Consider the following 25,153-nt stretch of genomic DNA (forward strand, 5'->3'; position numbering starts at 1 on the left):
AGTGAGAGTAATGAGGAGTCCAGGATGATTCCTAGGTTGTTTCTGTGATTCTTTCAGTCTACTTCATTGAATTATGGAAAGAGATGAGAAGGATTCTCATAAGTTTTCTAGTCCAAATAACTCATCTTATAGTTTTGGAAAATAAAGCCCAAAAATGTGAAAGAATTCGTTCAGGGGGTCACATGAATAGTCAGTAATAAAGACCTAAATATTCTAACTCAGGCAAGCTCTAAAAAGGAAACAAAAAAATTTTTTTGAGAGGGAAACTTCACCAGTTGTTTCTCTGGAGGTGGATAGCATTCCCTGTCATAAATCTTTCAGAATTGTCCCAAATCATTGCATTGCTGAGAGTAGCCAAGTTTTCACAGATAATTATTGTACAATATTGCTATTACTGTGTACAGTGTTCTCCCAATTCTGTTTGTTTTGCTCTGCATCAGTTCCTGCAGATTTCTCCAGCTTTTTCTGATACATCTTGCTTATCATTTCTTATAGTATTACGGTATTCCATCACCATAAACCACAATTTGTTCAGCCATTCCCCAAATTATGGTTGTCCCTTCAGTTTTCAATTCTTTGTCATTATAGTATAGCTAGAGATATTATAAACACTTTTGTATAAGTAGGTCCTTTCCCCTCTTTTATTATCACTTTGGGATACAGATCCAGTGGTATTTTAGGATCAGTTGGGTATGAGCAGTTTTATATCCCTTTGGGCATAGTTCTAAATTGGCCTCCAGAATGGGTGCATCAGTTCACAACTCCACTAACAATGTATTAGTACTCTAGTTTTGCCACATCCCCAAAAACACTTAACACTTTCTTTTATTGCCATATTAGCCAATCTTATAGGTGTGAGGTAGTAACTCATCATTGTTTTAACTTGCAATTCTCTAATCAAGAGTGATTTAGAACATTTTAAAATATGATTATTTATGGCTTTGATTTCTTCATCTGAAAATTGCTTGTTCAGAACTTTCGGGTTAAGATGGCCCCAGATAGAAGCAAGGATTTTCCTCTCCTCTCCAATAACTGATATAAAGTGACTCAAAAGGACAAAACCAAAATCAGATGAGTGAAGGGGTTCCACTGTAGGGTGTAGTATTGAGGATAGACAGAGCTTGTGGCATTTCCAAGCTAAAAAAGGATCATTATTACTCACACTAAAATGTGAGCTCATCACCTCTCCCCCACTACACCTATGACACCACAGTCAGGGTGAGCATGAGGCAACCTCTAGGATCTCAGGGGGTTGGCTGAGGACACAACAGACATATCCCTAAGAGCAGCAAGACTTGGGAACCCAGGAGGCTGAGGACTGCAGACTTTGGGTACAGAGATAGAGCAAAGAGGGGCAGTATACAGCAGACAACAAGGAGACTCAAAAAATAGCCTCAAGGCAAAAACCACTTTGTAGCTTAATACACAGAAAGCCTGCCCTCCTCACTTAGAAGTCTGGCTGGGAAGGGAAGGAGAAACAAAGAAAGTAATGGCCAATAACACCCAAGAACTACAATCTATAACTACCAAAAAAAATAAGAAAAAGCCTTTGACTCTGGATAATTTCTACTTAGAGAAACAACAGACTATAGAGAAGATAGCAGAGGATGACAAACATGCAAACACATCCAAACTTTCCAAAAAAAATGGAAATTGGTCACAAACTCTCCAAGAAATCAGGCTGGAATTTGAGAACCAAGTTAAAAAGTTAGGAGAAACTTGGCAAGACAAGTGGTAAATAGTTCGAAAAGTAAATAAAAGTTTAAAAGACAAAATCTCCCACTTGGAAAAAGAAGCCTAGAAATCAAATGAAATAATAAACAAATTTAAGACCAGAAATGACCTGCTGAAAGTCATATGAAAAGCAGGATAGACCAAACTGAAAAGGAAAAATCATAGCTGAAAATCAGTCTTTAAAGACAAGAATTGGGCAAGTAGAAGCTAATGATCTCACAAGATAGCAAGAATTAATAAGGCAAAGTCAAAAGAATGACAAAATAGAAGGAAACATGAAATCTCACTGAAAAAATGATTGACCTGGAAAACCAATCTAGAAAAGACAAATTGAGAATCGTTGCTTTACCTGAAAATCCAGAAATAAATTGAAATCTTGATATCATACAACAAGAAATTATGCAGGAAAACTTCAACAAGAGGGCAAAATAGACATTGAAAGAATCCATAGATCATCCTCTACATTAAATTCTCAAAAGACAACCCCCAGGAAAATAATTGCCAAATTCAAGACCTTCCAAACTAAGGAGAAAATATTACAAGAATCCAGAAAGAGACAATTCAGATATCAAGGAGTACCAGTCAGGACTACACAGGATTTGGAAGCCTCCACACTAGAGGATCACAAGACTTAGAATATGATATTCAGAAAGGCAAGAAAATTGTATCTACAACCAAGAATCATCTACCCATCAAAACTGACTATATACTTCCAGTGGAAAATATGGACATTAAATAAAATAGGTTTCTAAATGTTTGTAAAGAAAAGACCAGAACTAAAGGTAAAATTTGATATCCAAATACAAAAATGAAGAAAAACATGAAAAGGTAAATAAGAAAGAGAGGGGAATAATATTTATATCCTTTAGTGTATATACTAACAAATTAGGGAGGACAGAGTTCAATGAATTAGGCATGCAAATTTAAAAACTAGAAAGAGGACAAATTAAAAATCTCCAGATTAAAACTAAATTAGAACTCCTAAAAATTAAAGGGGAAATTAATAAAATCTAAAATGAAAGAACTATTGAATTAATAAATAATATTAGAAGCTGGTACTTTGAAAAAAAACAAATAAAATAGACAAAGACCAGGTTAATCTGGTAAAAAAAGGAAAGAAGAAAACCAAAGCATCAGTATCAAAGATGAAAAGGGAGACCTTACCTCTAATGAAGAGGAAATTGAGGCAATTATTAAAAAATATTTTTCCCAATTGTATGGAAATAAATATAGCATATCTAGGTGATATGGATGAATATTTACAAAAATATAAATTGCCTAGATTAACAGCAAAAGAAATAGAATATTTAAATAATCCCATATCAGAAAAAGAAATTGAACAAACTATAAAAGAACTCCCTAAGAAAAAATCCCCAGGACCACATGGATTCACAAGTGAATTCTATCAAACATTCAAAGAACAACTAATCCCAATACTATACAAATTATTTGACATAATAAGCAAAGATGGAGTTCTACCAAATTCCTTTTATAACACAAATATGGTATTGATCCCAAAGCCAGGTAGATCAAAAACAGAAAGAAAATTACAGACCAATTTCCTTAAAGAACATAAATGTTAAAATCTTAAACAGAATACTAGCAAAAAGAATCCAGCAAGTGATCACGAGGGTTATTCATTATGATCAGGAGGGACCAGGAATGCAAGGATGGTTCAGTATTAGGCAAACCATCTACTTAATTGACCATATCAACAAGCAAAAACACAAAAATCACATCATTATCTCAATAGATGCTGAAAATGTCTTTAATAAAATACTAACCATTTCCTATTGAAAACACTAGAAAGAATAGGAACAGAATGGCCTTTCCTAAAACTAATAAACAGCATATATCTTAAACCATCAACAAGCATCATCTGCAATGAGGACAAATTAGAAGCATTCCCAATAAGGTCAGGAGTGAAACAAGGATGCCCATTTTCACCTCTATTATTTAACATTGTAATACACTACATAACTAGTGTAGTAATTGCTACACTAGCATTAGCAATTAGAGAAGAAAAAAAATTGAAGGTATTAAAATAGGCAGGGAGGCGACCAAGCTATCACTCTTTGCAGATGATATGATGGTCTACTTAAAAAATCCTAGAGAATCAACTAAAAAGCTTGTGGAAATAATCAACAAGTTTAGCAAAGTTGTAGGATACAAAATACATTCACACAAATCTTCAGCATTTCTATATATTTCCAACACATCACAGTAGAAAGAGTTAGAAAGAGAAATACCATTTAAAATCCTCCTAGATAATGTGAATTGATCCAACCATTCTAGATGGCAATTTGGAACTATGCCCAAAGAGCTTTAAAAGACTGTCTTTGCTTTGATCCAAACATACTATTGGTTTAATTCCAAATAAATCATAAGGAAAAAGAAATGTACAAAAATATTTATAGCTGCACTCTTTGTAGTGGCAAAAAACTGGAAAATGAGGTTATGCCCTTCAATTGGGGAATGGCTGAACAAATTGTGCTATCTGCTGGTGATGTAATACTATTGTGCTCAAAGGAATGACAAATTGGAGGAATTCCATGTATACTGAAATGACCTCCAGGAATTGATGTAGAATGAAAGGAGCAGAACCAAGGAAACATTGTACACAGAGACTGATATACTCTAGTAAAATTCAATATAATGTACTCCTGTACTAGCAGCAATGCAATGATCTGAGACAATTCTGAGGGACTTATGAAAAAGAATGCTATCCACATTCAGAGGAAGAACTATGGCAGTAGAAACAAATCTCCCTAATAGACATAGATGTAAAAATCTTGAATAGAATACTAGCAAAAAGACTCCAGCAAGTGATCGTGAGGATCATTCATTATGATCAGGTGGGATTTATATCAGGAATGCAAGAATGGTTCTATATTAGGAAAACCATTCACATAATTGACAATATCAACAACCTAACAAACAAAAAAATCACATGATTATCTCAATAGATACTGAAAAAGTCTTTGGCAAAATATAATACCCATTCTTATTAAAATAGAAAGTATAAGAATAGAAGGACCTTTCCAAAAATAATAAACAGTATATATTTAAAACCATCAGCAAACATCATCTGCAATGAGGATAAATTAGAAATCTTCCCATAAGATTAGGAGTCAAATAAGGATGCCCATTATCACCTCTATTATTTAACATGAAGCTAGAAACACTAGCTGTAGCAATTAGAGAAGAAAAAGTAATTGAAGTTATTAAAACAGACAATGAGGAGACCAAGCTATCACTCTTTGTAGATCATCTGATGGTCTACTTAAAGAATCCTAGAGAATCAACCAAAAAGTTAGTGGAAATAATCAGCAACTTTAGCAAATTTGCAGGATACAAAATAAACCCACATAAATCATCAGCATTTCTATATTTTTCCAACACATCTCAGCAGCAAGAGTTAGAAAGAGAAATTCCATTTAAAATCTCTCTAGACAATATAAAATACTTAGGAATCTATCTGCCAAGACAAAGATGCGGATTATACGAACACAACTACAAAACATTTTCCACACAATTAAAACTAGATTTAAACAATTGGGAAAACATTGATTGCTCATGGGTAGGATGAGCTAACATAATAAAAATGACCATCCTATCAAAGATAATTTACTTCTTCAGTACCATACCTATCAAACTACCAAGAAACTTTTTTTACTGGATTGGAAAAAAACTATAATAAAGTTAATCTGGAAGAACAAAAGATCAAGAATGTCAAGGGTAATAATGAAAAAAATGTTAAGGAGGGGGTGCCTAGCAGTATCAGATATTAAACCGTACTATAAAGCAGTGGTCATCAAAACAATATGGTACTGGTAAAGAGACAGAAGCGAGGATCAGTGGAATAGACTTGGGGTAAATGACATCAGCAAGAGAGTGTATGATAATCCCAAAGTTCCCAGCTTTTGGGACAAAAATCTACTCTTTGACAAAAGCTTCTAGGAAAATTTGAAAACAATATTGCAGAGATTAGTGTTATAAAAAACAATAAGTAATCTGAGTGGGTCTTGAAGGCAATTTGGGTGTGAGGAAGGATAAAGGGCATATAGGTGATTATAAGGTGATTGTAGGAGGAAAGAAGGGAAGGGAAGGTATATAGGAGATAAAGGAAATGGGGTATGTAGGAGAGGGAAGCTGAAACAGGTTTATTCCCAGAGGGTTGAGACAGAGGATACAGGGAGGAAATTAGGGCCAGTAAGAAATGTTTAGGTTTTGGCTGGAGGGTTTCTCTTATTAGTTTCTAAAGTCTCTTGAGGGAGGAGTTGAGAGGGCCCCTCCCTGCCAGTCAAACTGATGGCTGGAGAAAGTCTCAGGTAGGTACTTCCTGCCAAGATGGATGCCTGCAGTTCCCTCAAGAAAATAAAAGAAAATGATTCCTTCCCTATCAGCCCTTGTTTTAATTTTTGACACAATGATTCACCAGAGGGCTTCAATAGGTAACAAGGGGATTTATTAATGCCAAGGTCAGTCAGAAAGGGAGAGGGTTTTCTAACCACTGCTAGGGAGAGGGGTGATGGTGGGGGATGGGTTGCAGGAATGGTTTAGACTGAGAGAGCTTGCTCTCCCAGTCAGGAAAATTTGATTGCCTTTTAAGTAAAGTCTTTATCAAATCACTAAAACTAGCAGTAACTTATTTGAGGATACTCTACTTTTTTTTTTAAACCCTTGTACTTCAGTGTATTGTCTCATAGGTGGAAGATTGGTAAGGGTGAGCAATGGGGGTCAAGTGACTTGCCCAGGGTCACACAGCTGGGAAGTGGCTGAGGCCGGGTTTGAACCTAGGACCTCCTATCTCTAGGCCTGACTCTCACTCCACTGAGCTACCCAGCTGCCCCTACTCTACTTTTCTATAGAAACTAAACCCACAATGTCCAATCACCCAAGCCTCCCTTCCACTCAGGGCCCAAAGGAAATTCAGGGAAAGGGAAGGGAATGTAGATGGAGAGATCAGGGAGAGGTCCAGAGAAATGAGATAGGTCTAAATTTCCCCAAGACAAATAAGCACAGGCCAAGGCTGAAGCAAAGCCAAGCCAAAAGGCCGTATCTAACAGGCTAAGCCAAAGCAAAAGTATCCAGCCACAGCAAAAGCCAGAAAGCAAAAGCCCTGTCAGTTGGAACTTCACCTCTATTCATAGCTTCAAGTCCTAACTGACTTTCTGAAGATTCTAAGATGTTTAACTGACTTTTTGTGACCGTTAGAAATTACAGAAGCAAAAAGTTTCTTTTAGCCACCTTGCATTGCATTAGGTATAGATCAGCATCTAACACCCTACACCAAGATACATTCAGAATGGATGAATGACTTGAACATAAAGAAGGAAACTGTAAGTAAATTAGGTGAGCACAGAATAGTATACCTGTCAGATCTTTGGGAAATGAAAGATTTCAAAACCAAGCAAGAGTTAGAAAAAATACAAAATGAAAAATACATAATTTTGACTTCATTAATTTAAAAATTAAAAAGGGTTTGTATAAGCAAAACCAATGCAACCAAAATTAGAAGGGAAGCAACAAATTGGGGAAAAATCTTTATTACAAAAACTTTGATAAAGGTCTAATTACTCAAATATACAAGGAGCCAAATCAATTGCATAAAAATCAAGCCATCCCCCAATCGATAATGGGGCAAGGGACATGAATAGACTATTTTCAGATAAAGAAATAATAACTATCAATAAGCACATGAGAAAGTGTTCTAAATCTCTTGTAATTATAATTAGAGAAATGCAAATCAAAACAACTCTAGCACATTGGCATGACAAGCAAAGGAAAGTGGTGAATGTTGGAAGGGATGTGACAAAATTGGAATATTAATATATTGCTGGTGGAGTTGTGAATTGATCCAACCATTCTGGATGACAATTTGGAAATATGCCCAAAGGGTTTTAAAAGACTATCTGCCTTTTGACCTAGCCATATCACTACTTGATTTATACCCCAAAGAGATAATAAGAAAAAAGACTTGTACAAAAATATTTATAGCAACGCTCTGTGTAGTGGCAAAAAATTGGAATATGAGGGAATGCTCTTCAATTGGGGAATGACTAAACAAATTGTGGTATCTGTTGGTGATGGAATACTTTTGTGCTTAAAGGAATAACAAACTGGAGGAATTCCATTTGAACTGGAACGACCTCCAGGAATTGATGTAGAGTGAAAGGAACAGAACCATGACAACCTTATACACAGAGATGGATACACTGTGGCACAATTGAATGCAATGGTCTCTCTAGTAGCAATTCCAAGACATTTCTGAGGAACCTATGAGAATTATACTATCCTCATCCAGAGAATGAACTGTGGGAATAGAAAAGGAGAAGAAAAACAATTACTTGATCACATGAGTTTATGGGGATTTGACTGGGGATGTAGACTCTAAATGATCACCCTAGTTCAAATATCAATACTATGGAAATAGGTCTTGATCAATGACACATGTGAAACCCTGTGGAATTGTGCTTTAGCTATGGGAGGGGGATAGAAGGAGGGGAAGGAAAGAACATGAATCATGTAACCATGGAAAAATTCTCTTAATTAATCAATTAAATAAAAAAAAGAAAAAGAAAATTGTTTGTTCATATCCTTTGGACATTGGAGGGAAAAAGTATTAAACATCTACTATGTGAAAGGAACTGTGTTGATCAGTGTGTAGAAGTTGAAAAGCAGAAAATGCTGACGTCATGAAAAGCTTTCAAATATCCATATTTATTTCCACTAGCAATAGTTATTTTTTTCTATGCTACCCTAACTTATTATATCACCCTTTGGATAAGTGATATATCTATTGATTAACCTCTCTATTTCTTATCCAATGCTTTTGATTTTTACCTTATTTTAGTATAGTTTTACATCTTGCATTGTTAGGCCCCCTACCTTTACTTTTTCCCTAATTGAACATCTTGATAGTCTTGACATTTTATTCCCTTAGATGAACTTTATTATTATTTTTGTAAGTCTGTGATTTTTGGTTCTGGTTGGTATTAGCACTAAATAAATCAAACTAATTTATGTAATTTTATTGTTTTTATTAGATAAGTTCAGCCTACCCATGAACAGTCAATATTTCTCCAATTGTTTAAATCTTTCTTTATCTGTGTGAAGAGTTTTATAGCTGTGTTTATATATTTTCATGGTATATCTTGGTAGGGAGACTATCAATTATTTTATACTGCTAGTAGTTATTTTAAATGATATATATTTTTCTACCATTTTATGGTAGATTTCTAGATAATGTATAAAATGCTAATGATTTGTGTGGTTTTTATTTGTTATATTTGTGTGGGTGTATTTTCTATCAACTTTGCTAAAGCTATTAATTATTTTTACTAGCTTTTTATTTTTCTAGAATTTTTTATACCATCATATAATCATCAAAAAGTGCTAACTTTGTTTCTTTGTTAATATTTATTCCTTCAGTTTATTTTTTCTTATCTTTTGGTTATAGCTAGTATACCTAGAAAATTATTGAATATTAATAGTGATAATGGATATATTTGCTTTCCCCCTAATCTTATTGAAAAGGTTCTTAATTTATCCCCATTATAGATAACATTAGCTCTTGGTTTTATATATATTCTACTTATCATGTTAAGAAAAACTAAGTTTAATATTTCTGCATTTGTTTATGAGATTTTTGCTCTTTGACTTAGTCAGGTTTATGTTGCTATTTGTAACTGAAACTAAGCATTCTTTTCTATTACCATTTAATATTCTCCATAGTTTTACTTTTTTTCTAAAATCCATTATTCATTTCCGTTGAGATTTGCCACTATGGATTAAAGTTTTTTTTTTATTCTGCAAATTATTTCTGTTATGTAGGCCACATATTCTAATTCCTAATTTCTATTAATCTTTTTAAGACTTCATAGTGGTTTGGTTCCATGTTCTCTAGGGAATGTTCTTTTCTACCTTTCCAGGCTTCTGAAGCCTTATTCCTATTCACAAGTTCTACCATTCCGTGACTCTGCCTTTCTTTCTTTTTTTTTTTTTTTTTCCATTTCACATGTTCATCATCTTCTGCCTTTGTGAATTTTCACTGACTGGTCCAGATGCCTAGATCTCTCTCCTGCCTTACTTCTGCCTTCTAGCTTCCCTGGATTTTTTGGCATATTTTTAATTCTTCACTAAAGTCACATCTTCTGAAAGAAATCATCACTAGCTTTCCTTAATTTAATTACTGTATCTTATTGCTGAGATCATCTTCTAGTTATCTTCTCAGTATCTTTTTTTAATATAATTGATTGCATTAGGATTTGAGCTTCTCCAAAGCAGTGCCTGTTTTATTTGTTGGTGTTTTTCTCTTTATTTCTAGGGCTATCACAGAGCCCAGAATATAGTAGGAGATTAACAAATATTTTCTGACAGCTTGAATAAGACCTAATTTCAATTATTTTTTCATATGTTAATTATGTAATTGGAAAATGGATATAATAATAGCACCAGCCTCCCAGGCATGTTGAAAGGATCAAATGATATAATGTTTTAAAAAAGATTAACACAAAGCCTGGATAATAGTTGTGTTAAATAAATGCTTGTTTTCTTCCTTCCTATATGACCATGGGTGAGTCAGTTAACCTCTGTAAGTCTCAGTTTCCTCATCTGCTAAAGGAGGATCTAGTGAAATGAAGTATCTATGCCCTATACATTCTAGCTCTTCTTATAGGCAGAAGACTTCTGTTGAGACCATGCAGCAAAGAGAAGCATTTCTGACTTATCTATAACACCTTTAAACCAATTCTGAACTGACATTAGTGCTGGTGTCCCTAGGTCAGGCTAGTTCAGCCGTTATAAGTGTTTCCATGTGGTGTAAAAAAAGAAAGAGGAAGTGAATGGCAGATAAGATTCCAAGAGCCTTGCAGCTGATCACTCGTGGTGGTCTGGAATTATTAATTTTTTTTTCTTCTCTTTCCACTCTGGCATTGCTTTGTGTGACCCTGTTGGCTGTCAGTCACACACTCTGCTTTGGCATCTGTGTTTCCCTGGTGATCATCTGTAATCCACAGTCAGCTCTTAGTCCACTAGAGAGCAAAAGATACAACCAAGAGGCATTTAAATAGCAATGATGGGTCAGTCCAAAACGTTTGTTCTTTAAAAACACGTATCTGACCTCTGACAACCAAATTGAATCTCCTGGGCCTGGGACAGGTTGCCCAACAGTGGGTAACTTCATGTCAAACTGTGGCAGGTCATTCCCTGAATTTGACATGTTACTTCTTATCTCTGTGCTTTGGTTAGGTCACCTTCCCCATGTTAGGAATGGGCTGTCTTCTCTTCTCTCCTTGTCAAAACACTTCTCTTCCTTCAGAGCTCAGCTTAAATATCACTTCTTCCTGCTTCTCTGATTTCCCCAGCTGATGGTTTTCTCTTTCCTCAAATATTCCTAGAACATTATTTCTGCCTTTTTCCTTTGACATGAGCACAATTTTTTTTGCATTAGATCTAGCCATATACTTCGTGTCCCCCTTCCCCTGCACTGGTTCCTTAAACAGACCATTAACTCCATGAGATCAGTAACTATCAATTTAAACTCTTTGGGAGTAGAGATTATTTTAGTTTTGTCTCTCTATCTTTCTTTGTATATTGAGTGTCTAAAATATAGTAGGTGCTTAATGTATGCATTTGGCTTGATTATTTGATAAGAAGTAATTCAGGATTTCTACAGAATTCTAAATTGAACATATTGAAGAAAACAATTAAGTGATTTATATAAGAATTAATATGTCAGAATATACTTTTTGATTTCATCATCACTAGAGTGAAGTCTATTGACTTTAGGCAGCTACTACTACTTCCTAATAATAATAACTAGCATTTATGTAGTGATTTAATGTTTGAAAAGTTTTTTTCACCAATTTTGTAATTTGAGTCTTGTAACACACATGTATATTAAGTATGTGAATATATGCATGTATATCCAACCACATATATGACACATATATACACAAATATACACATATGGATTCTCTGTGAAGTCACTAGTGCAAAGTAATTGACTCCATTTTATAAACGGAAAAAGCCGAAGTTCCTCTTGTTGAAATGAAATGAGATTCTTAGGGTAACATAAATAGGTGTAGTCTTCAATTCAGCTTTTGTCATTCTTAGCAGCTACTTGGGCTTTCCACTAGAATTCATAATACTAAGATACTTCAGCTAATAAACTGCTGCTGCTGAAAAATCATTGGGTTTTGTACTCAGAGCTCTTGAATTCTTACTCTGAAACTATCTTGAGCAAACCACTAACTTTCCTTGCTAAAAACAGAACTCCAGTGATTAAAAAAAAATTGGAACTCTGAGTGACTTCAGAAGTCCCTTCTAATTATATAACTATGATCCTATCAAGAAGATATCAGAAGATTGTATAATTAAATATGACTATATCACTTGAGTTTCATTGTGACATAGTGATATACTCTTTTTACAGTGCTGGATTTAGAGTGAGGAAGACCTGGATTTGATTCTTAACCTCAGTTTTATCATCTATATAATGTGAATAATCATACACCTGAGTAATAGGGCTGTTAGGAGACTTAAATGAGGTGACATGTATAAAGAGGTTACCAAAATTTAAAATACTATACAAATTTTGTCATTATCACTATTTATCTTGTTCTCTTATTTGATAAGAGTTTAAAAAGAAACACTCCTGGAACTCTCCATTATTCTATTGTTCTTTTAAAGTTCATATTCATCAGACTATTACAGAAATGGATTAAATAATTGTCTTTTTAATCCAACAAAAATATTAGGGATAATCTCACTCTTGGTGCTCACCAAAAGCATCCTCTGTAAAATTCCTGTAGCCAATAAGCCAATAAACTTCATCCTATCCTTACATGATTTTTATCTCGGCTACTGAGTTTTCAAAATCTTCTTATTATCATATTTTATAGATTATGAATATTTGGCATGGTGACACCAATTAAAATATTGTTCTTTATTTCTGTGGATCCACATTATACACAGTTTTATCTGTGATAATCATCTAGTTCCATATTATTTGATGAAATTTCAATGATATTCTGTGGTCTCTATACAGAACAGGGATTTGTCATCTATTTATTGTTGGAGGAGAGTAAGTTTTCTAATATATAATTCTAGATTCCATGTTGTAAGATTTTTAGGAGAAACTCAATTTTTGCAGCTTTCAGTAGTACAATTCCAATTTTCCTTCAGCTGCTTTGGGTGTCTTTTGAACTTTCCTTCGTTCACCTTACCTTTCCCCAATATTCTAAAACCTGCTTCTCACCTCTCTTGTGTGTGTTACCCTCCCTCAACATAAGCTACTTGAGGGAAGGGACTATTTTTTTTTTTGCTCCCAACTCTTAGCACAGTGCCTAGCTCACAGTAAGCACTTAATAAACATTTATTGACTGTCAAAACTATTGACAAATGTGTTGTATAGATTTTACATTTCAATTATAATCTTTACTAAGTCAAGCATCGTTTCTAATGCTAATGCCTTAATTCTCAACTGCCACCATCCCCAGTCCACTCCTGTTTTAAGCAATTAAGCAATGTAGTAGATAAAAGTCTGTACCCGAAATCAGGAAAATATGGATTCAAATTCCACCTCAAATACTTTCTACCTGTCTGACTGTAAGTCTCTCAACCTCTTAGTTTGCTCATTTGCAAAATAGAAACAATGATAGCATCATTGAATAAGATAGTATATATAAAAGCACTTTGCAATCTTTAAGGTACTCTATTAATGCTAATTATTATTTGTATAACATATATCATCCTATGCTATATAATAAGGTATGCTATATACACATTTTACTATATAATGACATATCTTTTCTGAAAAACACCTCCTCAGCATCCCCTTCTCCTCAGATTGGAGAGAATATAGGTAGAGTCCTGGATATCTGTGAGATCTTTCTAGATCTTTTTTTTAGGGAGGATGATTTTAAAATTCACCTTATTTGGCACTTTGTTGACTTCCTAGATTCCATGATCTTCCAAAAATTCATCATTTGTCAAAATGAAGTAACCTTTTTAACTAACAATTCATTTCCCACCTGGATACAGGATTGGTCATGCCCCCTACTAATACTATTATCCCTTCAACCTCACTTTTCTGCTTCTTTTTACATATTTTCTTCATTTGACTGTAAGTTCCTTGAGGTCAGTGACTGTCTTGTGCCTTTCTTTCTATTCCCATTGCTTAGCACAATGTCTGGCATATAGTAGACATTTAATAAATGCTTATTGACTAACTCTGATTCTATAAATAAATCTGTAGGATTTACTCAAAATGTTTTCATAACTTTGTATCCTATCATCATCATCATCATTTCCATCATCATCATTACCATTGTCATCATTATTATTATGATTAATAGTAAAGTAATTCATATATGTCAAGGGACCATAAATTATGCATTAGAAATTATAAATACAAATTAATTAAGTTTTTCTTCCTCATTTTCATTACTTTCTTAGTGAGACAAAATCCAATCCATTCTTGAGTCAAACAGAGGTTTGGAATATGGAATATTTCCACCTTCAGGCAGAGAAAGTGTCCACCACCCTCACATAAGAGAAATATTTTTTTATTTGAAGAAAGCTCTGGACTCCCATTGGCCTTCTTTATTCTTTGGGTGAGGAGATGAAGCCCAGCATCTGACCAATACTAATGAGCAACCATTCTTTCTTGACAACCTTTTTTTCCTGATGAACTCTGGGAATATGTTCTCTGGCCTGCTTACATCATGAGCTGGATTGCCCCTGAATTACCACATGGAGCAGGAAAACATTTCTCAGAAACTACATTTTACCCACTTCAGCTGAAAACCATGTTTTGTTTTTGTTTAGGAATCATAGAAACTAAGGATGAACAAGAAGTATTGGGTCATTGTGTGAACTCTCCAAGGACTAGATCAGTTGCTACAGCATGTTCATTAAATTACTGTCCAATTTCACTTTGGGACTCCAATGGGGGTTTTCACCACTTTCTTTGGATAATAACTCCATCCTTAAACTAAACATTTCACTGTGGTTCTGACTTTTGAAGAAAAAAGAGAAAAAAACAAGTACACTTCAATTAAAATACCTTGCTTATTGCAGAGAGGATAGCTTTATTTTTATTTTTATTTACACAATTCCTTACTCAGCCAAAAAGGATTTTTAAACATTTACTATCTATCAAGCAACATTCCAGTTGCCAGGGATGAAAATACAAAAGTGAAATAATTCCTGCCCTCGAGGAGTTCACATTTTGAGGGGAGGATACATGTTCTCAGAAAAGTAAATGTAGAACATATACAGAATCAATTTATATTATTGGGGTAAGGTAACATTGACCCTTGAAGGAATCAGTACAGATCTCTCCTGAATTACTATGTAGAGATAATGAATTGTATATGTAGGAAGGAAGGGGAAGGAGAGGAAATCCATTCCTTAATACAAAAATGATTTTTGATCCTATTATGTTTTATTATATGGAGCAGGGTAAATAACATAACTTTCTTTTTGTAACCAGAAAAACAGTATTATGTTAAAGAATGATGATGGCTCTTGTGGGTCTTATTTGTATTGCTTGCATTCTTCATCTTGTGTATCTTCTATTTTGACATTATGAATATAATGTCAGTTCCTCAAGCATACACAATTTTTATTATTTAAGTTATTCTGATAAAGATGATAGTTCCACTCTGCCTTAGCAAAAAAAAAAGTTTAATAAACTCTGTGGTCAAAATAGAATCACAGAACTTCAGAATTAAAAGAAAGGATCACAGACACTATCTATATCTAACTGTACCTCTACAAGAATCGTCTTTACAAATTTAGTAGTTGTAGTTAAGTGGTCTTTGCTTGAAGGCTTCTGATGAAGGAAAGCCTACTACTTACTCAAGCCACCACTTTTGGACAGCTCTAGTTGTTAAGAATTTCTTCTACCATTCCATACATTGTCATCATCTGTTGATGGACTTTCCCAACATTAGCTATTTTCAGATGGAAGGCATGCAATCTATTCCTAGACTCAGATAAAATTGAATCATATTTTCTAGGGATTATGTTTCATAGAAACACAAGATAATGTTTCATAGAAAATCATAGGGTTTAAGAATCAGAAAGGACTTTTGCAAACATTCAGCCCAAACCAAACACTAAAGTATCATAATATACTGAATGTAATATTGCTCATCCTCTTCATATTTAGCTATTATCAAAACAAAGAAATAAAACCCCGAAAATCTCTATTTCTTTACATTTGTTTAGAGGGGGGAAAAACATTGTTCTAGTTATTTTTCCTTTGACTTTCATTGTGATTTTAGAAATTTATCTCCAAGCAAACATGTTTTACCCACAGAAATAAAGTAATTGAATTTTGAACTATTGTTACTTAAGTTAGAATTTTGTCTCTGTCATTATGCATTAATTTATTCATTGATGCATTAATTAATCCATTCAGTAATTATCATAAATAGTTACTAAGCATAGAGCTATATCCTAGTAGCTGAGGAGATGAAGATAAATAAAATATAGTCTGAATCTTATGATGCTGATAGTCAAGGAGAGAGGTCAAACATACATGAAAGAAATGAAATATTATGGTACCCTATAGAGACTGAAAGCTCTTTTGAATCTTAGAACTCCTTTTTTTGAAGTCAAAAAGTATTGTAGATCTCAAAACAACTCTAACCTACCACTTCACACCTATTGGATTGGGTAACATGACAAAAGAGGAAAATGATAAATGTTGGAGGGATGTGGGAAAATTGGGACACTAATCCACTGTTGGTGGAGATGTGAATTAATACAATTCAGAACTATACCCAAAGAGTGATGAAATTGTATGTAACCTTTGCCCTAGCCATACCATTACTAGGTCTATGTCCCGAAGAGATCAAAATAGGAGAAAAGGACCTACCTATACCAATATATTTATAATGGTTCTTTTTATGGTGACAAAGAATAGGAAACTGAACAGATGTCCACCAATTGGAGAATGGCTGAACAATGACTGTAATGGAAAACTGTTGGGCCATAAGAAATGATAAACAGGATGATGACACAAAAATAACTGGAAAACTATCTATGAAGTGATACAAAGCAAAGTGAGCCCAACCAGAAGAACATTATACACTCTAACAGCAATGATGTACAGCGATCAACTATAAATGACTTAAATATAAGTCCAGTGGAATCATGATGAAAAGGGCTATTGAAATAGAAGGAACTGGTAGAAATTGAATACAGATTGAAGGAAGTTATTTTTCACTGTATTTTCTTCATGGGTTTCTTTTTTCTCCATTACATAAGCAATATGTGTCTCCTTTCATAACACAACAAACATGGAAATATTTATTGCATGATAGCACATGTATAAACTATATCATATTACACGCCATTTCAGGAAGGGGGGAGTGGAAGGAGGGGAAGAACATGCATTGCAAAATATCAGAAATCATTTATTAAAAATTGTATCTATATGTTATTGGGAAAGGTATAATTAAAAAATAAATAAGTATTGTGGAACTACTCATAAAATAGTAGTGTTATTATTAGTATATCTATATAGTATCTCTATATTGAAAAATCCATAATGATAAGAACCTATTATGAATTCATTACTGCTTTTTGCAGGATTGGCTAGTAAGGGAAGCTAAGTGGCTCAGTAGAAAGAGATCCAGGTCTAGAGTCAGGAAGACCTGAGTTCAAATTCTACCTCAAAAACATAACTAGTTGTATGATTCAGGGCAAGTCACTCAGCATTTATTTGCCTCAGTTTCTTAATCTATAAAATAAGGGTAATAATAGCACCTATATCCAAAGGTAGTTTTCAGGACCCAATGAGATAATCATTATAAATCTCTTAGCATACTGTCTTGCATGCAATAAGAGCTTACTAGATAACTATTGGCTATTATTATTATTATTAAATTAATTTGTATTCTATCTACATTTGAAAAGTACCAGTGCAGATATGTATGAGATATCCATTTTCTATTGAGTTTATAGCAGTTATCTATTAGTATAATTAATCATTTAATGAGGTGGTTGATTGCACTTTTATATAACTTTGAAAGGTTGGACATGGATTTGAAGCAAAAACCATGCTGACCTTAATTATAGCTCCATGTGTTAAAGTTTTTTTTTCCCTCATTTTCTTTTTCTTTAAATAATATTTTCCCCCAATTACATGGGAAAGCAATTAACATTCATTTTTAAAGTTTTGAATTCTAAATTATCTCTTCTTCCCTTCTCCCTACTCTCCCTCCCCCTCTCACCACCAGCCTGGCATCCTTCCCTGAAACTTTTTTTTTAGTTTGCATTTATATAATATCACAACATTTTGTTTTGAACATCAAACATTGCACCAAAATGTGAGTAGCTGGACAATAGTTAGAAGCAAAAAAAATAATGTGACCTTAAATGTATCTCCTACCTTGGAGTTTTTTCCCCTTATTCACCCTTTTAAAAATAATATCCCCACCCCCGCTTACATATAAAAACAATTTTTAACATTAATTTTTTTAAAGTTTTGAATTCCATATTCTCTCTTCTTCCCTACCTCCTTCTCTTCCTCTACCCTTTCTCCCCCAGACTTTTTTTTGTTTGCATTGATTTATTATCAGAATGGTTTTTTTGAACATCAAACATTGTACTAAAATGAGAGCCATTTATCCCAAGATAATACATTCTTTACCAAAACCAAAGTATCCTACTGATGCTTAAATAAATACTTCACCTTAATCTCAACTTGATTAATCGAAAACACTGAAAAGTTCCCCTTTTTCATAATTCCATGTAGGGGTCCTCAGCCTTTCTGTGATACCTCTAAGTCTCACCCCCAGGGAATTGTCTAGAAGCCATGTTGAAGCACCAACAACTCTGGCTTTGTGGTCATGATGCCCAGATTGGAATACCAGCTCAGATCCTTACTTTCTGTGTAAGTAACTAACAGTTTATTATATGAAGAGCCTCTAGACTTAGATGAAGATATGTATTGTTAACTAGATCCCACAAAACCACAAAGAGCTGCCTGGAAAACCAGAAGCTTTGTGGGTTGAGCCCATCTTTTGGCTATCTGAACAGAGATGGAAACATAGGATTTATAGTATTATAAACATGGTATTATAAACATAGGATTCCTCGTCTTTATTTTTTTTTCCTTTTCTTTTTTCAATAGACTTGGGCTTCAATCCCAGTAAAGCACCAAGAGGACTAAAATGGATAAATGAATTGAATAATGACCAGTAAATCCTCCACCCATTTCCCGCCCTCCACCTAATCTTCTAGCTTACTTAAATATTGGAGTTGTGCAGTTTATGTAGTACTTTTCACATGTATTATGTCATTTCATGACCTAAGATGAAAGGGAATCCAAGCGTCTCTGGAGAAACACTAGTGTGCTTTGACTTGTATTGGAAACCATGCCCTGAATTGGCTGCCACAGTATAATTCTAATCTTCTTCAGTGTCCTTGAAGTCTTCATAGCATTATTTTGAAACATATCTTGCTGTTTAACTGTTTAAACTACCTAGATTATATTGAAATAATAACCAACCTGTTACTAAGGTGACTGAAAGCTAGTTAAAAGAAAAAAGAAGAAGAAAAGCTAACTATTCATAATCATATGACCCACTGATCACTTGAATTCCCTAATGTCCCTATATCCCATCAGCTACATTGATTTATGCCTTCTTTGGAACCCTCTACCATGCTTTCTTCCCCAGCAAACTCATTATTAGGCAATCATATTATCCTGCAAAGCTAAATCTGTTTGGTCCTCATATCTCCTTAGTACTTTCTGCTCTTCTGATAGGATGCTCTGACTGGAAGATAGGACCATGTATTCCAGGGTCTCTATTCAAGGAAGGGTTTAGCACTGTTTTTCTTCCTACATCCCATCAGCTACATTGCTTTTACGTCCATTTGGATTTCTCCATTATGCCCCAGTTCTAAGTACCTTCTTCACTGCCTTCCCCTTTTCAGGCTTTATTTGTGTGTTGAATATTCCCATTACTCTATAAGCAATTTGAGGTGAGGGTCAATCTTTATTTTTACTTGTATTTGTATCTCCACAGTTTAGCAGAGTCCCTGGCACATTGTAAGCCCTTAATAAATGTTTATTGACTAACTGACGTATATTCAGTTAATTTATGACCTCTAAAATGCTTTCAAAACTTAAATCTTTGATTCTATTATCTTACCTTTTCTAACTTCCTACTCTTTTTATATTTTATTTCCCTCAATGAATGCCATGATCCTGCTATACTGTCCTCCTCCACAGTAGCTCTAAAATGACACTCCACTTTCTGTCTCCAGATTTCTCTATTCTATCATTGAATGGAATAAGATATTTTGCCTTTCTAACCTATTCCATTTTAGATTTGAATTGCATACTGCTGATTTGGAGTCAGAGAATTTAGGTTTTAATCCTGTCTCTGTGATTTCAATTATTGTGACTTTGAAGAAATCATAACCACTTTGGACTTCTGCTTCTCAGCTGTAAATGAGGCAAATGGACTGCTGACCTCTAAAAGTCTCTTGAAGACTTAAAGACTTAAATAAATATGTGATTCCAGTTTTCTAGTTCTCAATCTAATAAGCCCCTCACTAAGTTATGGTGTCCCTTGACATCCCCTTTCTAATCCTCTTTTTTTTTTTTCAAAAAAACCTTTATCTTTTATCTTACAATCAATACTAAGTATCCATTCCAAGGAAAAAGAGTAAATACTAGGCAATGGAGGTTAAGTGGCATGCCTAGGGTCACACAGCTAGAAAATGTCTGAGGTCAAATTTGAACCCAGGACCTTCCATCTCAAAGTCTGGTTCTCAATCCACTGAGTCACCTACTTGCCCCATTCCCCCAATGTGCTTTCAAATAACCAGCACAAAATGGGATCACCTATCAGATTTAATTAGTCTGTCAGCCCAAAGGTCCATTTTAGCTTCAGTGACCTTTAATGGAAAATAATTTTCCTGTTTCTTTTCTCCATTCCTTAATTAAAAGTTCAACAAACAGGGGGCAGCTGGGTAGCTCAGTGGAGTGAGAGTCAGGCCTAGAGACAGGAGGTCCTAGGTTCAAACCCGGCCTCAGACACTTCCCAGCTGTGTGACCCTGGGCAAGTCACTTGACCCCCATTGCCCACCCTTACCAATCTTCCACCTATGAGACAATACACCGAAGTACAAGGGTTTAAAAAAAAAACTTAAAAAAAAAGAGTTCAACAAGGAGGCTATATGAAATAATAATAAAAGTTGACATTTTCATGCTACTTTAAAGTTTACAAAGCAAAGAATATCTTATTTGAATTTCTCCTTAGTCCTCTATTATTATGCTGGAAAAAATCTTATTAGTTTCCTTGAGCCATTCTTAGCTGGCTTATCTAAAAATAAAACAAAAGAAAAACAAAAACCTTTCAGTTTAAAGAGATTAGAATTGGGATTCTAGAAGAAAAATCAAAGATCATGCGAATTTATCTGTTTTAGACTTGGCATTCTTATTCATTTGGCTACTTGTTACAAGAAACTTAGGTCATCAGTTTCAGACTTCAACCTTGTTTGTCAGACAAATCACTCTTGACAGGTGATTGAAATACAGCATGTAGCTTCCAGGGATAACACTCAACAGACCAGAGACTGTGCTGTAGACAAAGCTACCCTAGGCTCAAAGTTCTCTGGGGGTCCACCTTCCCTCAAAACTACAGCTTACAGGCATTCAATGGTATGTTTTATCTTTAGTTAGTCAATGAATAAACTTTTATTAAATGTCTATGTGCTGGGCACTTTGCTAAGCACTGGGAGACAATATGCCAAGAAATATTTACACTCAAGGTATGTATAGAATGAATAGGAGATAACCAGCAGGCAGAAGGCACTAAAATAATGGGGGATCAAGAAAGGCTTGCAGCAAAGTGGTCAGCCCTTCACTCAGTCATGTTTAGTCAATGGTCCTATCTGGGAAAGAGAAGGGCAAGACTCTCCTTTCTCATTTATGGAATGACTTCTCACTCATTTCAGAATCTTGGTTGGATGATCTCTCATCTTCATCAGCACATAATTAGACCCAAGCTCTTTGAAACACTAAACAGTATTATTTCTAGCTAAAAAGCAAATGCCATCATATTCAAGTGTATCTTTTTGAATAAGCATCCTGGTTTTCTTTTCTAGAAAACTTTCTTTTAAAATTGTCTATCAACTAATATTCTACCATGAACTCCCCTTTGTAAAAAACAAACTAGTTACCCTATATGTTTTGTAATAAAGTCTTAAATAAAGACCCATTTTATCTTATGTAAGATATAAACAACCTCATGATGTTTTTCTATTCCTCTAGGATGAAATGGAGCTCAATGATATAGGTTGTATAATCATTATAATTAAAGTGTTATCAACTGAAAAAATGAAATATCCATTATACTGTTTGTTATTGGTGAAAGGTTTCTTAGTTTGTTTTGTTTTAATATATTATTTGTTATTCTCATTTTTGGATAAAAAACTGCCCCAAAAGGTGGCACAGTAGAGACAGTGCTGAGCCTAAAGACAGGAAGACTCATCTTTCTGAGCACAGACACTTAAATTCAGCCTCTGATATTTAGCTGGGTGACTCAAGACAAGATGCTTAATCCTATTTGCCTTAGTTTCCTTATCTATAAAATGAGTTGAAGAAAGAAATGATAAACTATCCCTGTATCTTTGCCAAAAGAATCTCAAATGGGAGCATGAAGATTTGAACATGACTGAAAAAAATTGAACAACAACCACTAATGGCCAAAGGCTATATACAGTATTTAAACATGGGAGGAGGGAGGGAATTACATCTCTAAATTCCTGGTCTTCTATTTTATTTATAATATACCACACTACCTCCCCAGTTTAAAAAAAATCAATTTTCTGAAACATTTCCAGTAGAAATATTCACATCATGAGTAGAGACTTAATCCCCAAGAAAAGTCCCTGAAAATCTTTTTAGCTTCTGGAAACCACCCGTTTTTCTGCATGGTTTACTGACTTTGGGCCAGCCTTGAAGTCAGGAATGTCTCAATTTAAGTCCTGTCTGTCTTTGTCTCATGTTGGCTAGGAAATACTGGACAAGCCACTTAAAGTCCCACATCAGGCAACTCTCTAAAACTATCGGTTGAAGACAGGTGCTCATCTGTATCAATGGAGTTTCTATAAAGGAATTTGGGACAATAATGAAATCATAGAAACATATAAAATAATCATAAGGAAATGGAAGGGAATAGACATTTATTAAACACCAGGGTGTGACAGGATCTAGGGTAAGCATATTATAAATACATTTCATTTGATCCTTACACCAACCTTGGGTGGCAGGTGCTACGCTTATCCTCATTTAAAACTGAGGACACTGAGGATCATAAGGACACAAAGCTAGGAAGAGCCTTTTGACTCAATGTTGACCTGAGCATCTCTCTCCTGTTCCACACAGACCAATCCTAAACACTTCACACCACCCCCTCCTGACTTTACTTTCTCTCCAACCTTAGACTTGTACTCTTCAACCAGTTCCACTAATGCTGAGAGAGATGAAAGCTATCATTCTCCATTGTATCCTTGTTAAATTAGATTTAATCAGGAATAACCATGGGCTGGTGAATTAGAGCAAGAGGGCTTTCTGTGAGTAATTAGAAGAGATCCTGCCTCCCAGGGTTTCAATTCCCAAGACCCATGTTCACTCCTCAGATGTACATCAGTCTGTCTCACTTCATTGCTCTCTGGATAGCTCTAATAAGAACCTCATGCACCAGAATTGAAGGGCAGGCTCCTTCCTTCTGTGGTCCAAGCTTGCTATCCCTCTACGGTGGGTGGTTCAGGGCTAAGTACTGTGTTTGTTTTTCTTCCTGGTGGATATGCTTTCTGAGGAGGTTTTAAATCAACCAGACCCTAACAAAGGCCTGGCTTTGTTATCTTATTGATCCTTAATGACCCGATTTCAAACAGGAGGGAAAGGAGGCATTAAATAATATGACAACTCCCAAAACGATCCCAGCCTCCTCTCTCTTTCTCCTTTGAGGTCTAAAGCAACAATGATGGGGCAGTGAACAAATAAAAAGTCCTTCTAAGAATGGCTCATTCCTCAATGGGCCTTACAAATGACCCTTCTGGACAAAGGGTTCAAGTGAGTAAAAAGGCTCCACAAGCCCAATGGCAGATGTACAGCCTCTAGAACAAGATTTTTTAAGGCTCCCCCCCCCCAATCCAGAACCTCCAGGTAAGGAAAGCTTAGCTCTTGCTTTTGACTGATTAGTCTAGCAGATCATGCCACTCACTTAAAGTGCTTGGGATTACCATCTTTTAAGACTGGAGAGTACATGTTTGACACACAAACCCTAGGAGAAAGCTGCAAAATCCTATACTGAGACTCTAAAGCATCAGATCCTTGAACAAAGATCACAGACCATTAGTGAACAACATCCCTGCAGCTCTTACTTCTCAATACTAAAAATAAATTATTTGGCATTAAAAAATAATTATAAGGCCTGAGACAGCTAGAGATAAAAATATATTTAATCTCTTTGTATGGAAGCATTGATATTTGTAAAGTTCTGTTATAAAATATGTTATTTTAATTCCCAGAATCAGCAGTAATAAAACCCAGAAAAGGGTTTTTGGTCAGAGTTTAGACTATGAAACATTTGCTGTTCATCAATGTGGGAGAGATAAAGTCAGGTAAAGAGAAAGTCTTGGCATTTCATTTTTTTATGTGAGTTACCACTGGGACACACTTAAAAAGGGCAGCTAACCACCAAGAAACTGTATCAGCATAGTATAGCTAATTTCTCTAGACCCCAGAAAGGGGTAGGATTAGGTAGAAAGTAGCAGGCCAGGTAAAATTGTCATAGTATTGCTATCTTTCCTGATGCCAGCATGCGTCAAGGATAATATGAGCCTGGAGGCAGCTGGGTTGCTCAGTGGATTGAGAGTCAGGCCTAGAAACGGGAGGTCCTAGGTTCAAATCTGGCCTCTGACACTTCCCAGTTATGTGATCCTGGGCAAGTCACTTAATCCCCATTGCCTATCCCTGACTGCTCTTCTGCCTTGGAACCAACAAATGGTACTGATTCTAAGACTGAAGATAAGAGTTAAAAAAAAAGAATATGACTCTCATAAAATACCAGAGTTGGAAAATTATATATGTGGGTGATAAGGTAAGATCATAGGGAAAGGAAATATATACTATGCAAAAATTTGGTGCCCTGGTACAAATTCTTTGTCTCCTCACCCTAGCAATGACTCTTCATAGATCCATCCTCATTTTATCTCCAGAGACTATATTACCAAGATAATAGATATCATATAGTCAGTCAGTTAGAACTGGCAGCTACAGAACAGGGAAAACTTATTCCACAAAGCTATTAAATTGATGACTACAATCATCATTTATTTATAACTGTTGAGCTGAGGCAGTGGTCATTTTTTTTTA

Source organism: Gracilinanus agilis, chromosome 1, assembly GCF_016433145.1.
Source record: "Gracilinanus agilis isolate LMUSP501 chromosome 1, AgileGrace, whole genome shotgun sequence".
Lineage (NCBI taxonomy): Eukaryota > Metazoa > Chordata > Mammalia > Didelphimorphia > Didelphidae > Gracilinanus > Gracilinanus agilis.